This window comes from Nannospalax galili, unplaced genomic scaffold (assembly GCF_000622305.1).
Source record: "Nannospalax galili isolate Female #2095 unplaced genomic scaffold, S.galili_v1.0 scaffold1191, whole genome shotgun sequence".
Lineage (NCBI taxonomy): Eukaryota > Metazoa > Chordata > Mammalia > Rodentia > Spalacidae > Nannospalax > Nannospalax galili.
The window spans coordinates 2,529,381-2,542,346 of record NW_008330570.1 but is presented as its reverse complement, the minus strand read 5'-3'; positions in this window follow the sequence as shown (position 1 = coordinate 2,542,346).

The window sequence follows — 12,966 nt, the reverse complement described above, 5'->3', positions numbered from 1 at the left end:
GCTTATGACCTAATGGCTACAATTACATTTTAAAACAATTTAAAAGGATGAAGGATGTGAATTCTCTAAGAAGACATGTCCTATGGTAGTAGATATGCAATCAGCATCACCAACCAAGAGAGGGATGAGAACCAAAACCACAATGAGATACCATTTAATATTTCTTTGAATGGCTCTTTAATAAAAATCGACAAATGCTGACACATTTGTGGAGAAATTAGAGCTCTGTTACACTGCTGGCAATGATGTATAATGTCCACTCCCGTGTTCATTGCCATATTGTTCACAATCACCAGTCTATAGAAACAGCCCAAATGACCATGAGAATGTGGTATATACATACAATGGAGGATTATTAAGTCTAAAAAGAGAAAGCAATCCTGTCATTTGTGATACCATGGCTATACCTAGAAGGAAGATATTGAAAGTTTGTTGGGGAAATAAAAATAGTGTTGATTACACTTGCATGAATTTTGACAATGGACTTACAGAAGCACTTATTGAAGTAGAATAGTGATGGCCAGGTAATGGGGGAAAGAAAATGAAATGTCCAGTAAATATAAAGTTACACCTGTGTGGGCTGAAAATGCTCCAGAGTTCTGCAGAATAGGTAGAGGATGGATGCTATCACAAACAAAAGGGAAAGGACACAGAAAGTCTGGGAAGGGGCTGAGTATATTAATGTGTGATTGTAGGTGGTAGGTTGGTGGATGCATATGTTCAAACTCATCAAATTGTACACTAAATATGTGCATGTTTTTATAATCAATCATATATCATTGAAGCTGAGATAGAGGAGAACTTCAGTAAGCCTCAGACAGAATAAATAGCATGAAAATCACAACCAAGTACATCACAGTTAAACTGTTAAGAACTGAAGAAAAAGAGAAAATATTGAAAGTAGTCAAAAAATAAGATACATCACACACTAGGGAACACTTGATGGCTGTCAGCATTTCATGCAGGTCACAATGGCTTACCATTCTTACAATGCTGAGAGAAAAATATGCTACTGCCGAATTCTATATATGGCAAAAATGTCCTTTAGGAACAGAAGCCAAATAAACATTTAAGACAACATATTTAAGACTACTTATCACCAGGAAAAACCTTCATCAGAGAAGTTGTTACAATGGTCCTTCAAGTCTAAGAGCAATGACATCAGATGAAAATTTGGATCCCTAACTGGGGGGGGGTCAGGATGGTGATGGATAGAATGATGCTTCCTTTTGACAGCGTCAAAGCACATATAAGTATGTAAAGGGCCAGGGTAAGTATACTGTACAGTTTCAAGGTTATTTACATGAAATCGAGGAACTTAAAACAATTTGTGAATATTAAAGTTGGACATTGCAACTCAATATTGTTGAGAACAATATTTCTCAACCTCACCATTGTTTTATCCATGTTGGAGAGCCACCACCAGAAAAAAAAAAAAAACAGTAATATCAAGAGCTGTAGCTAAAATCCAATGAAATCAACCCAAAATGATTTGTTTGAGACAGAATCTGTAGCCCCAGCTGGTCTGGAACTCAATACATAGACTAGGCTAGCCTTCATCTCACAGAGATCCGCCTTCCTCTGCCTCCCAAGTGCTAGGATTAAACTCATGTGCCACCATGTCCAGCTCAAAATGAATTGTATAAGATAGTGCTAACCCAAAATAATCCAAGAAAGAAGAACCAAAATAAATGAGATACAGAACAAATAGCAAAACATTACATGTGGATATAGCCATATCAATAATTATATTAAATATAAATTAAACACTTCAAATAAATAGCAAAAAATAAAAATGGTTAAAGAAACAAAACATAACCTTCCAATATCTATAGGAAATGGGATTTAAAGGTAAAGGCACAGATGGGTGGTAAGTAAATGACTAACAAAATACTATCTATGGGATCACTGGGCACACAAAGATTGGAATCTATATAGTATCGGATGTCAATTTTTAAACCCAGACTACTACAAGAGATAAAGATAATTCATTTTATGAAAGTAAAAGAGTCAATTTGTGAAGAGGATGTAACAATCCTAAATACATATCAGCCTGATAACAGAGCCTCAAAATGCATGAGGCAAAAAGTTTTTATAATTAAATGAAGAAATAGGAAAATCCATAGTTACAATTGGAATTTTAACAAACAGTTTCACCAGCTGATAGGAAGCTCCACTTCTCTCTCTGGTGAGGTGGTTCCCAACAGGAAGCACCCTGCACAGCTATCCAGTAGATAGGGGTAGGTAATCCGTCCTTCATTTGTACATGGATATATTAATCACTAAAGAACTGCCCATTTTGAGTATTTGGGAGAGAGCACTGTAGAGTTAAGCACATTGGTTTTATAACAATGGTTTTCCACCATGGTTGCATCTTACAACTTTTGTGGCATGATTTTTGAACAGGAACCATACAGGTTGCTTCTGAGGGCAAATCCGATTTGTAAGTCACACCATCATATTTGGTACAGGACTGGGTCTTTCAGTAGATGCCTCTGCTGGGCAATGTCTCCTCCACCTATTCATAAGTGCCTGAGGTTTCAAATACAAGAGCAGTTTATACGCTTCTGTGCCAAATCCCATTTTGTTGCAATCAGCGCTCTCATTGTCAAGATCCCCGAGGTTCCCACTCCTCACTCCAGTCCTCTCATCCCGTTTGATGTGAAGAACCCAAGTGCACAATGATCTTTCCCAGCGCAGAGTCCCTAAACTTGCTAAAGTCAGCCTGTCTTCTAAGTATAAGAACCTCTTCCACGCATGGATCAAAACCAAAGATCTGCTCTCTCTTTGACCAGAAATGCCCTTAACTCCTCCCTCTCTTCTCAGAGAATTCCTTCAAGACCCAGTGTGGCTATCATTCTTTATAAGCCCTTCCCATCTTCAAACATTCCCTCCTTGAACCCAAGGCACTCATCTGTCATGGTGCCAATCACAATTAATAATATTTCCTTTCTTAATGTCTTTCTCACTAAACTAAAAGCAGGGACCCAGTCTTCCTGTCATTATTCTAGTGTCAAGCCCAATAGTAAGCATCCAATAAGCATGTCTTGCATGAAAGGAGGAAGATAGGAAAGTTACAGATATTTTTCTGAAAATTAATGGTCCAAAACATTTTATGAATTCTTGGATTCAGATACCAGCTTTCTATAATTTTTTCAAGACTAGAGCGTTAGGTAGCAGTAACAGCTCTTCACATTTCTATAACATTCACCATTTACAGAGCAATGAATATAATCACACCTAGCTCTTTCAACAACCCAATTACATGCTATTATCCCAATATTATAGATGAAGAAGCTCAGATGATTAAAAGTGTTGTCCAACATCTCTGATACATGGTTAAAAAGAAACAGATCTTTGGCTCAAATCTTAGTATTTAAGGACTTTTTTTCTTGTTTTCCCAGCTTTTTTAAAATATGATTTTTTTTTTTTTGAGACAAAAATCTAAGTTGCCCAGGCTGGCCTCTAACTCTGCAGCACAAGATTAATTTGAAATTGTGATTCTCCTGCTTCAGTCCTGGTGTTTGTTGTTAAAAGCATTTCACTCCTGGGGTTTAAATTAGGCTTTCTGCTTCTTGATATGGGTGATACTTCATTATCCACCTGTGATAAATGATAAAAGAAACACGTGGTTCATTATCAGCTATGAGCTGTCCATCCTACTAGGTGCGCTAGGTATGATGCCCTCCAGAGACTCAGCCATTTCCACCCTTAACATAAGATCCAAGGTCCTTGGCTGGAACCTGGCTCCCAGCCCCTGAGGCTAGCACTGTTCTTGGGATTTTCGCTGAACAGAGGCTGGCCTCTGGTTCTTTGAACCAACTCTGCATTTGACATGGTTGACAAAAGCAGTTTCGTAAAAGATGGAATGTCAGATGAGTCCATAAATGTTTAAATGCAAGCATGGAAAGGAATATGCAGGGTACTTGAATCAGAAAGAAATGTTTTATAAAACAAAACTGTTAGTATCTTAAAGTTCAAAGTTTGCTTCTAAGATTACAGACTGGAGGAAGTGGAGGGGATGCTATTATAGACTAAAAACCACCACCACACCTGCACTGTGATCTCTTCCTTTCCCACAAATCATGTATCTTCCATTCACCTTACCCATGAACTTGAACGTGGCTTTACATAAGGCACAGAGTTCTAGCGGGCAAGGAGGATGTCTGCAAGTGTGACTACAAAGTCAGATGAGGTTTCTGAGATCCCTCACTCAGCTCCACCCATACAGCCTGCTTGAGTCCTCTAGTGAGTGACAGGATGCTCTGTTCCAAAGGTACCTTTACAGAGCATCTGGAAAGAAGCAGTCAATGCATATCTGTGCACAGCCATCAGGTCGTCTCAGCGTCACTGGGGGAGTTTTTAAAATACAGCATCTCACAATACAGCTCTGGTCATTCTGATTTCCTAGGTATGCAATGGGCTTTACACAGCACAGATTCCCAGGCCCTCTCTGCTAGACAGCTAAATCAGATGGGTGTGGGGTACAGAGCTGAGAAGATTTCCAAGGGCATCAGAAGCATGGCTGGGAACTGCAGAACTGGAGTATTCTGTTTTCCAACCCAAGTCGCCACCAGCCCCCTTTGCCTGTTGCCCCCTGCTCTACCCCCAGTAGCTACCAAAGGATCCAGGAATTTCTCCTCAAGGTATCTGTTCAATGTTTAAAGAATTAAAGTCATCATCTCCCCCTAAGTCTTTCCTTTTTAAGAATAAAAAGAACATCATGGTGAGAAAAGGAGAATGATTTACCACTAGGAGCCTCCAGAAATTAGTCTCGAAATAGTATTTGCTTCAGGGACTTTTTATTATTTTTCAGAATCAAAATGTTGAAAGTGTAAAGAATATTCAAACTGATTTGTTTCACCTGTGTTCCAATGTATTCAAAATGCTGCAGAAGTTTTCCTTTCAGAAGGAGTTTTACTTTGGCAAGTGACCCCGTGGAAAATCTCAGGCAGATTCATGGTTTGCCCTCCCCCACCTGTGAGGCCACCATTTGATGGGTATAGGCTCCTGGCTCTTCTTGTCAGGCATGGTGTTCCATTCTTCAGAGGAATCCCCCCACAGAGCTACATGCCACGGGTGAGATGTCCAGCCTCATTAGGTTTGGGCTAGATCTGGGAAAAGGGATAATCTGCAGATTGATGGGTTGGTAAACTAATTGGAGTGGAAAGCTGAGATGGAAAGCCAAGGACTGAAATGTGAGAGCCTTATCCCTCAATCAGAGGCCTAGCCTGTGCAAATGAGCACGGAAGTACAGGAAACACACAGTACAAGCAAGAGATTTTGAAGATGTACTTACCTGAGGCAGCAGCTGAGATCTAGTGGTACCATGTGAAAAGTAGAGACTTGCACCTTAACTTGATTTATCTTTACATTGTTGGTCCAGGTGATCGGTCTGTATCTATAATAGGCATCTGCTATGTGTGTTGACCACATTTCATCATGATAAGCTTGATGTTTTGCAGGGGCTTACTACTAAATATTGGAGAAATAGAGAAGGGTGTTAAGTAAATGGTCAAACATAAGTATGTTTGCTTTTGAAGTCAGCCAAGCCAAGACTATGGACCTCAATATAGCATTGCTGCCTAGGAGAAGGAAACGGAGGGGACAGGTCAGGAATTCCCAACACAAATGTGCCGTCTTTCACTTAATACAATCCCCCTACTCTCTCTTGCTTTCTGCCAAGTTAGCCTCAAAACCCCCAGTTCTTTAGGTAGAGATACACTGCAATCCCACTTTGGATATTAAAAGCAATGAGATTCAACAAGTGTTTACTATGCTAAAGGTGACACTAGGTGGGAGGGGAAGCCAGGTCAGTACTCAGAGTTCAACTCCCCTCTCCTAGTTGAAAGGCCTCTATGAAACGGCACACAAGGGCTGGAGAGATGGTCAGCAGGTAAGAGCACTGACTACTTTTGCAGCAACCTGGGTTCGATTCCCAGCACCCACATGGCGGCTATGAACCATCCTTAACTGCATTTCCAGGGGAATCTGAAGCCCTCTTCTGACTTCCTCAGCATTACATGACATGGGTGCACTCTCATACATGCAGCAATACACTCATACACATAAAATAAAAATATGAAACTAGTAATAATCAGATATAGAGATTAGAAAAGCATTAGAAATGCAAACATCTTAATGTCAATTGCATTAAAAATGAATTTTTCTGTATGAAACTCTGTATTTTAATAATGAAATGGAGATCTTTTTTTAAAGGTTAAAACCTCATTTAATTTTATGTCTTATAGGGTTTATACTGAGTACAATATTGTATAACTGTAATAATTCAACTGTAAACCTAAAAATTTACAGCCAATTTTGAAAAAGATTCATCTTAGCTCAGAAAATTGTTATTGAATATGTCAATGCTGTTGTAATGAAATGCTTCTTCTAAGTATGTGGTTATGAAATAAATAATTAACTGGAAAAAATATATATAAAAGGACATATGAGGACCAAAAACTTCATATCCACTCACTCAGGGTGCCAACTGTAACAGCACTCCCCTGCCTGCTGGTGCCATAACTTTATTTCTAAGGACCTGCTGGGCCAGAGCCTAAGTGAATGAGCAAAGTCCTAAAAGACAGTCTGGCACCTCCTCTTGCCATCAGCAAATCTCATCCAAGACTTCTAGATGCACAGGCATTAAATATTGTGTTCAAAATGCTGAGGAATTTTTCCTCTCAGAATGAGTTTTGCTTTGGCAAGTGACCCTGTGGCAAATCAAAGACAGAAGTGGTTGAGGCTGATCTATGGATGCATGAATCCATTAATTTATAGACCAGAACAACTGTTATAAGCTAAAGACCACCACCACCATCTTCTGCATTGTGGCCTCTTCTTTCCAACAAACCATGTGTCTTCCATTTCACCTTGCCCATGAACTTGAACATGACCTCATATCAGACACAGAGTTCTGGGGACAAGGAGGATGCCTACAGGTGTGAAAGCAAAGTCAGATGAGGTTTCTGAGATCCCACGCTCAGTTTCACCCATACAAGTGACGGATTAAGTCCTCTAATGAGTGATGGAATGCTCTGTTCCAAAGGAGCCTTGACAGAACGTCTGGAAAGAACCAGCCATCTTTGTAAATGCATATTTTTGCTCAAGATCAGGCTGTCTCAGACATTAACACTGACATATACAAGGGCCTCCCTCTATCTTCTGGATGCAAAATGAGCAATGCAGCAATGCATCCTGATGGGAGAGAAGGTCTCCTTCTGGTACGAAGAAGGGACAAGGGCCCCTCGATCTTGGAATAGTTGGCAAAAGAGATTGGCAGAGAAGTAGAGATGCTATCTTTAGAACCATAAAGGAGAGAAATCAGGCATGAGACCCTCAAGGGGGTGACTCAGCCAACTCAGGGAGAAATTGAGACTGGAGGTATGTTACAGCTTCTTATAGCTGTGCACCTCCTCCCACGATGATTAATTTTCCCTAACATATATCCGCAGTTTCTAAATGAAATCTTATAGATCAGTCCAGAAAGAGTGAGGGAAAGAAAATATGTTATAACAGAGGACATGTAAAGATAGGGCAGGAAGGAAGGGCTGGAAAGCAGTGGAGGAAGCAGGCCTAGCCCGAGGGTCAGCAGAAGACAACACAGCCTCACAGGGCACTTGCTGACCAACATGGTGACCTCTTATAAACTGGAAAAGAAAAATCAGGCCTTGCTTTCTCAAGACCCTTTATGGCCATCTGCTGGAAATTCTTATAATGGTGATTGTATTAGTCACTTTCCTGTTGCTGTGATAGAAACACTGACCGAAGCAATTTATAGAAGGAAGAATTTATTTGAGCTTACAGTTCCAAGGGAATTACAGTCCGTCATAGCAGGGAGACATGGTGGCTGGAGGTGGCTGGAGCAGGAGCAGCAGAAGCTAAGCCCTCACATCATCATAGGCACAGGAAGCAAGAGAGCAACTGCTGATCTGGCAAGGCTTCAGAACTCTCTAAGCCCACCCTCAGTGATGTGCTTCCTCCAGGATAGCCACACCTAAAACCTCCCAAAACAGCGCCACCATCTAGGGACAGAATGTCCAAATACTTGGAGCCTAGGGGGACATTATCATTCAACCCATCACAGCGATAGAAACTTAGGACGCCTGTGAATGTGAGTGTTGCTCTCTTTGGTTGTATGGGCACACTGCATGACCAGGAATGGAGTTTGTCCTCTGGAGGCCCAGAATCATACCATCAGGGCAAGCCCACCAGACCAAAGCATAGCTTCATAATTAATCAAGAGATCATTAGCTGGGACCTGGGGAAGTTTGGACTATGAGAGGAGTCTTTGAGCACATGAACACTTTGTCCCCCAAAGAGAGTAACAGAACAACGGTCCAGGGCATGGAATTTCACTGAAGCCTTTGTCTCTGAAAATGTTGGTTTTTACCAACCTCTCTTCCCAGCCTGGGTTCCTATTGCAGACAATTGGCCCCTAGGCCTATCTGATATTCACAATTTCTCTTGCAAAAATGTCCCAACAGCCTCTTCTGACCTCCATGGGCATCACACGACATGAGTGCACTTACCTACATGCAGGCAATACATGAATACACATAAAATAAAAAATAAATATTTTTTTTTAATTTTTAATATAGCAAAAATGATACTCAGAAGACAGGATAGCTAAGCAAGTGACTCAATCCCAGCACTTAGGGGGCAAGAGAATTCACTGGAATTTTGAGGCCAGCCTGGGCTACAGAGTAAGACTCTGTCTCAGAAAACTACAGGAGGAGGTGGGAGGAGGACAATGGTGACCAAATATACTGGCTATGGATAGAAAACAGTAAGGAGGAGCTAGGGCTCATCCGGTCCAGTCCTCTGGTTTATAGCTGGTGAAAGTAAGACACCTTGAAGCAAAAGACATTACTCCATCAGTTACTTTCCACTGATAGGGAGCCATAATAAGCTCAGGTCCCTTAATGCCCTGACCAAGGCTTACCCCTGAGAAGTGCATTTTGGAGTTTCAAGGTCTACCAGGCAGCTCCAATCCAGAAGAGATGCAAGCTGTGCTTGAAGGCTCCCAGAAGCCCTGAGCAGGACCTGGCCAATTAAAACTCATATCTCCAACCATGAGCACTTCCAATAGATACACGTATGGGGATGGGGAGACAGACAGAGAGAGAGAGAGAGAGAGAGAGAGAGAGAGAGAGAGAGAGAAATTTCACTTAGACATAAAACACAGGCAAGCAGAAACTAATCAGCCAGACCCAGTCCCAAGCAGCACACGGGAATGCACAGCATATGACTGCACAGACTGATAGAAATAGTAACAGTTCCCATTTGTTGAGCATCTTCAGTGACCAGGCTCTGTGCTTGGTAATGTGCATTCATCATCTCATTCTCCCTCCCACAACAATCACTCTAGTTTGCCCCACTTCACGGACGGGATTGACCAAAGCTTGAGTGATAAGTAACACACCAAAAGTCAATAAATTCTGTGATATGGACATGTCAGAATGAGGTTTCAGATGGTCTGACACCAAAGCCCAAGTTCTCTCAGTTATGCCATGATGTCTCCTAAGTGATTCTGTTACCATGACACTAATATGTAATGTTAGCATGGATAATCATAATAATAAAATAGACGAAATAATTAGGATGACGATGTTAATAGCTAACTTCTTAAGGTACTGTTACTAAAACACTCATTTTTCTAAGATGTTTGCATGAATTAACTCATCCCTCCCTCACAGTGATGCTGTGAATTAAGTACCATTTTATAGATGAGAAAGCGACCGCACGAGAATCAAGGTGTGTTTCTAGATGCCCACAGTTGCTGTGTTGGCAGAGCCTGAGTGTGGCTTAAGCCAAGCCCTCTCATGTGAAGATCAGGAAGATTTCCAGATCTCACATGGATTCAGATCAGGAAGGTCAGTCCAGCCTGGACTCAAGATTCATCCCTGAGAAAGGTCCCTTCCATTCTTCCAATAGGCTGTCTTGGGAAGCATGGCCCTCAGAGGCCTCTATCCTTGGCCCCTGCTCACCTATGCTGAATTTGCTGCTACCATCAGCCAGCTCAGAGACAGAGTTCTTGGTCTCATGGGAAAGGAGCAGTGAAGACAGCCAGCAAATCTGGCCCAGCAGCTCAGTATCCCCAGGGAAGCACAGACGTCAGCACTGCTTGTTCAACACCTGAGAGCTTTGGGTCTCTGGAGCACGAATGACAAGGCCATTTTCCAAGTGGTTGAGCTCAAGGCCCGGGGAACGAGATTCTGCGACTAGGCTGTCCCCAACACCACAGAGAGCAGCTGGATCTACCACCCTACCCCATACTTGCTCCTGGCCTCCCATGCTTTTTGTCTTCCCAGCCTCCCCTTCCTCTGGAGACAGCCCCTCTCCTAGCCCCTCTCTTTTAGTTGATCAGTCCATTTTTGTATGAGCGCCCCAACACCACAGAGAGCAGCTGGATCTACCACCCTACCCCATACTTGCTCATGGCCTCCCATGCTTTTTGTCTTCCCAGCCTCCCTTTCCTCTGGAGACAGCCCCTCTCCTAGCCCCTCTCTTTTAGTTGATCATTCCATTTTTGTATGAGCAGAAGAGTGAGGAAGAGATCAAGCTACAGAGACTGAATGCACATCCCTGATAAGAGAAGCAGGAGGAACCATCTGTGGCACAAGGGGCTGTGCAAGGGATAATAGCCCAGACCCTCTGCTCTGTTTGGCCACACAATGGTCTGCATTCAGCAGACGCCCTCCTGGTCTCTAATCTAGCAGGAAGGGCATATGTGCAGTCTATTAGCATTTATTTTCCCTTTCTGCATTGTGCTGATAACCCAGTTTCTGACCCAACCTCTCGCTTTTCTTTTCACTCCACATTATAATTCTGCTTTCTTAAAATCCTATTCAGCTATATTTAAAAAAAAAAAAAAACCCTCAAACTCTCTCTACCTTTTCAAAGCACATCAGTAATTTTTTTCCAACTGAACCAAGGTGACTCCTACAAAGAATTCACCATTCTGGATTGTAATGATGGTTCAAGAGCTGAGGGACAGGTAGAATTCCTCTGACAGTGTTTATATATTCACTAATAGAAATCAACATAAAAGATGAGCCTCGCCAGTGAAACACACAACTATGGCAGAAACCCAGGACCAGGGTGGGCAAATGCTCCCCATTAGCTCTGCTTTCCAAAGAGCCAGAAACTGAGCACATCATAGACTGATTCAGGCTGTGCTACACTGTGACTGCCCTGTGGTCAGCACCGTCATTTGCCTTGTTATTTGTGTTTTTAACAGATTTTCCCCATGGAAAATGGTGAGCTTAATCAATTATTAATGATTCTGAAAACAGTCATTTCAGGAAACCCTCATAAACCCTTCTTGTGAGAAAACCAGCAAATTGTTCATTGCCATAAGAAGTGGTGTCTTCCACAGCCAATGCCTTATGTTCATCACTGGAGCCTCCAAGACAGGTATTAAATAGACTGATCATTGGAATGTTCTAAAACAGCCATTGGATAAATGAGAAGACAGCTTACAATGTGACCACTGTGTGAAACCTGGAAGTTGACGTTGGAGTCCCGACTTTACGCTGTGCATATGCTGGCTTTGTGTTATATATTTGTATTCCTTCTGTGACTTAAAAATCACCTACCAACAAAATGAAATGAATAGGCATTTCTAACCCAAGGGAAATTTCCCGGACTCCACAGCTATGCAGTGTGGTTGTATAAACATTGAGAGAAATTCTGACTCGTAACTTCATCTTATGGAGTAATTTTTCACAGAAGGCTGACCTCCTGCCACCCTTGAGAAATGTAAAAATCTCTGAGAAATCAGCCACATATATACTGAAGAGAGCAAGAACATGACATGAGTGACACCCAGTTCTGATCAGATAGTTTTTTCTTTTCCTGGAAGGGTCCTAGCTTCCAGAGCAGAAGAGTGTGACAAGGTGAAGGGTTGATTTTAAAGACCCACATTCCTGATGCTAGTGTTGGTCCAGGAAAGTAAAAGAGAAATCTTTCCCCATTATAGGTGATACTTAGGCCATGAATTCTTCTAGTCATTGGGTCCTAGACAGACAATAAAGCAGGACTTGAATTTTGAGTCATTTCTGAAGGAAAGAGACTGTGATTAGTTAACATCTGCCATTTACTTTCTCTTCAAAATGATTCTTTTGAAAATGTTTGTGCTCAAAGGATAATGTGTATGACACACCCAGGCCCAAGTGGTCACCGGGAAATAGCCCTCAGATCTCCTCGGGCCCACATGGAGCTAGAGATTGACCGCAAGCTGGTGGTGAAGGAAGAACTTGTCTGCTCTGGAGGATAGTTGAGAAATCCAGATTAGCCAGGGTCTTGGGTTCAGAGGCCTGCAGGATCCAGGCATTTATTGCAATGAAGTGAAATGGGCTGAGAAAAGTCCTTCCACAGCCAACTGGAGAGCAGGGCTCTGGCTCGAGGGCAGCAACATCAGTGTGTTGCTAGATAGGAATGCAAGCTCTGTATCGCCAGATGGCCCAAACTTTCAGAATATACAGAGAATATGTTTTTTTTTTATGTTGTCAAGTGATTCAAAAAAAATTAAAGCACTGTACAGATAAAAATTTCAAGTTATCAGAGGTTAATTTGATCCAAAGGACATAAAATTCTTGATCTTTATCATCACCAGGAATCTCTCCAGATTCTGTTTGAACCTAGAACTTGTATCTGCAAAGAAATGAGATAAACAAACATGTCTCTTGGTGCCTGGTATCCCTGTGTAGAAGATAATTCATTTCCCAACTACAGTTGTGGGTATCTTTCTTCAGGGTTCACTTAGATATCATCATCCTAAGCACTTAGGGATACAAAATTGACTGTTAAGGATCTTGTCTCAGGCTGGTAAGATGGCTCAGCCTTAACCTTAGCATGAGGAACTGAGTTTAGATTCCTGGCACCCACGTTAAAAAAAATATAGAGGTAGTCCTCTAAACCAGAGGCAAAAGCAAGAGGATCCCAGAGACTTGCTGACTA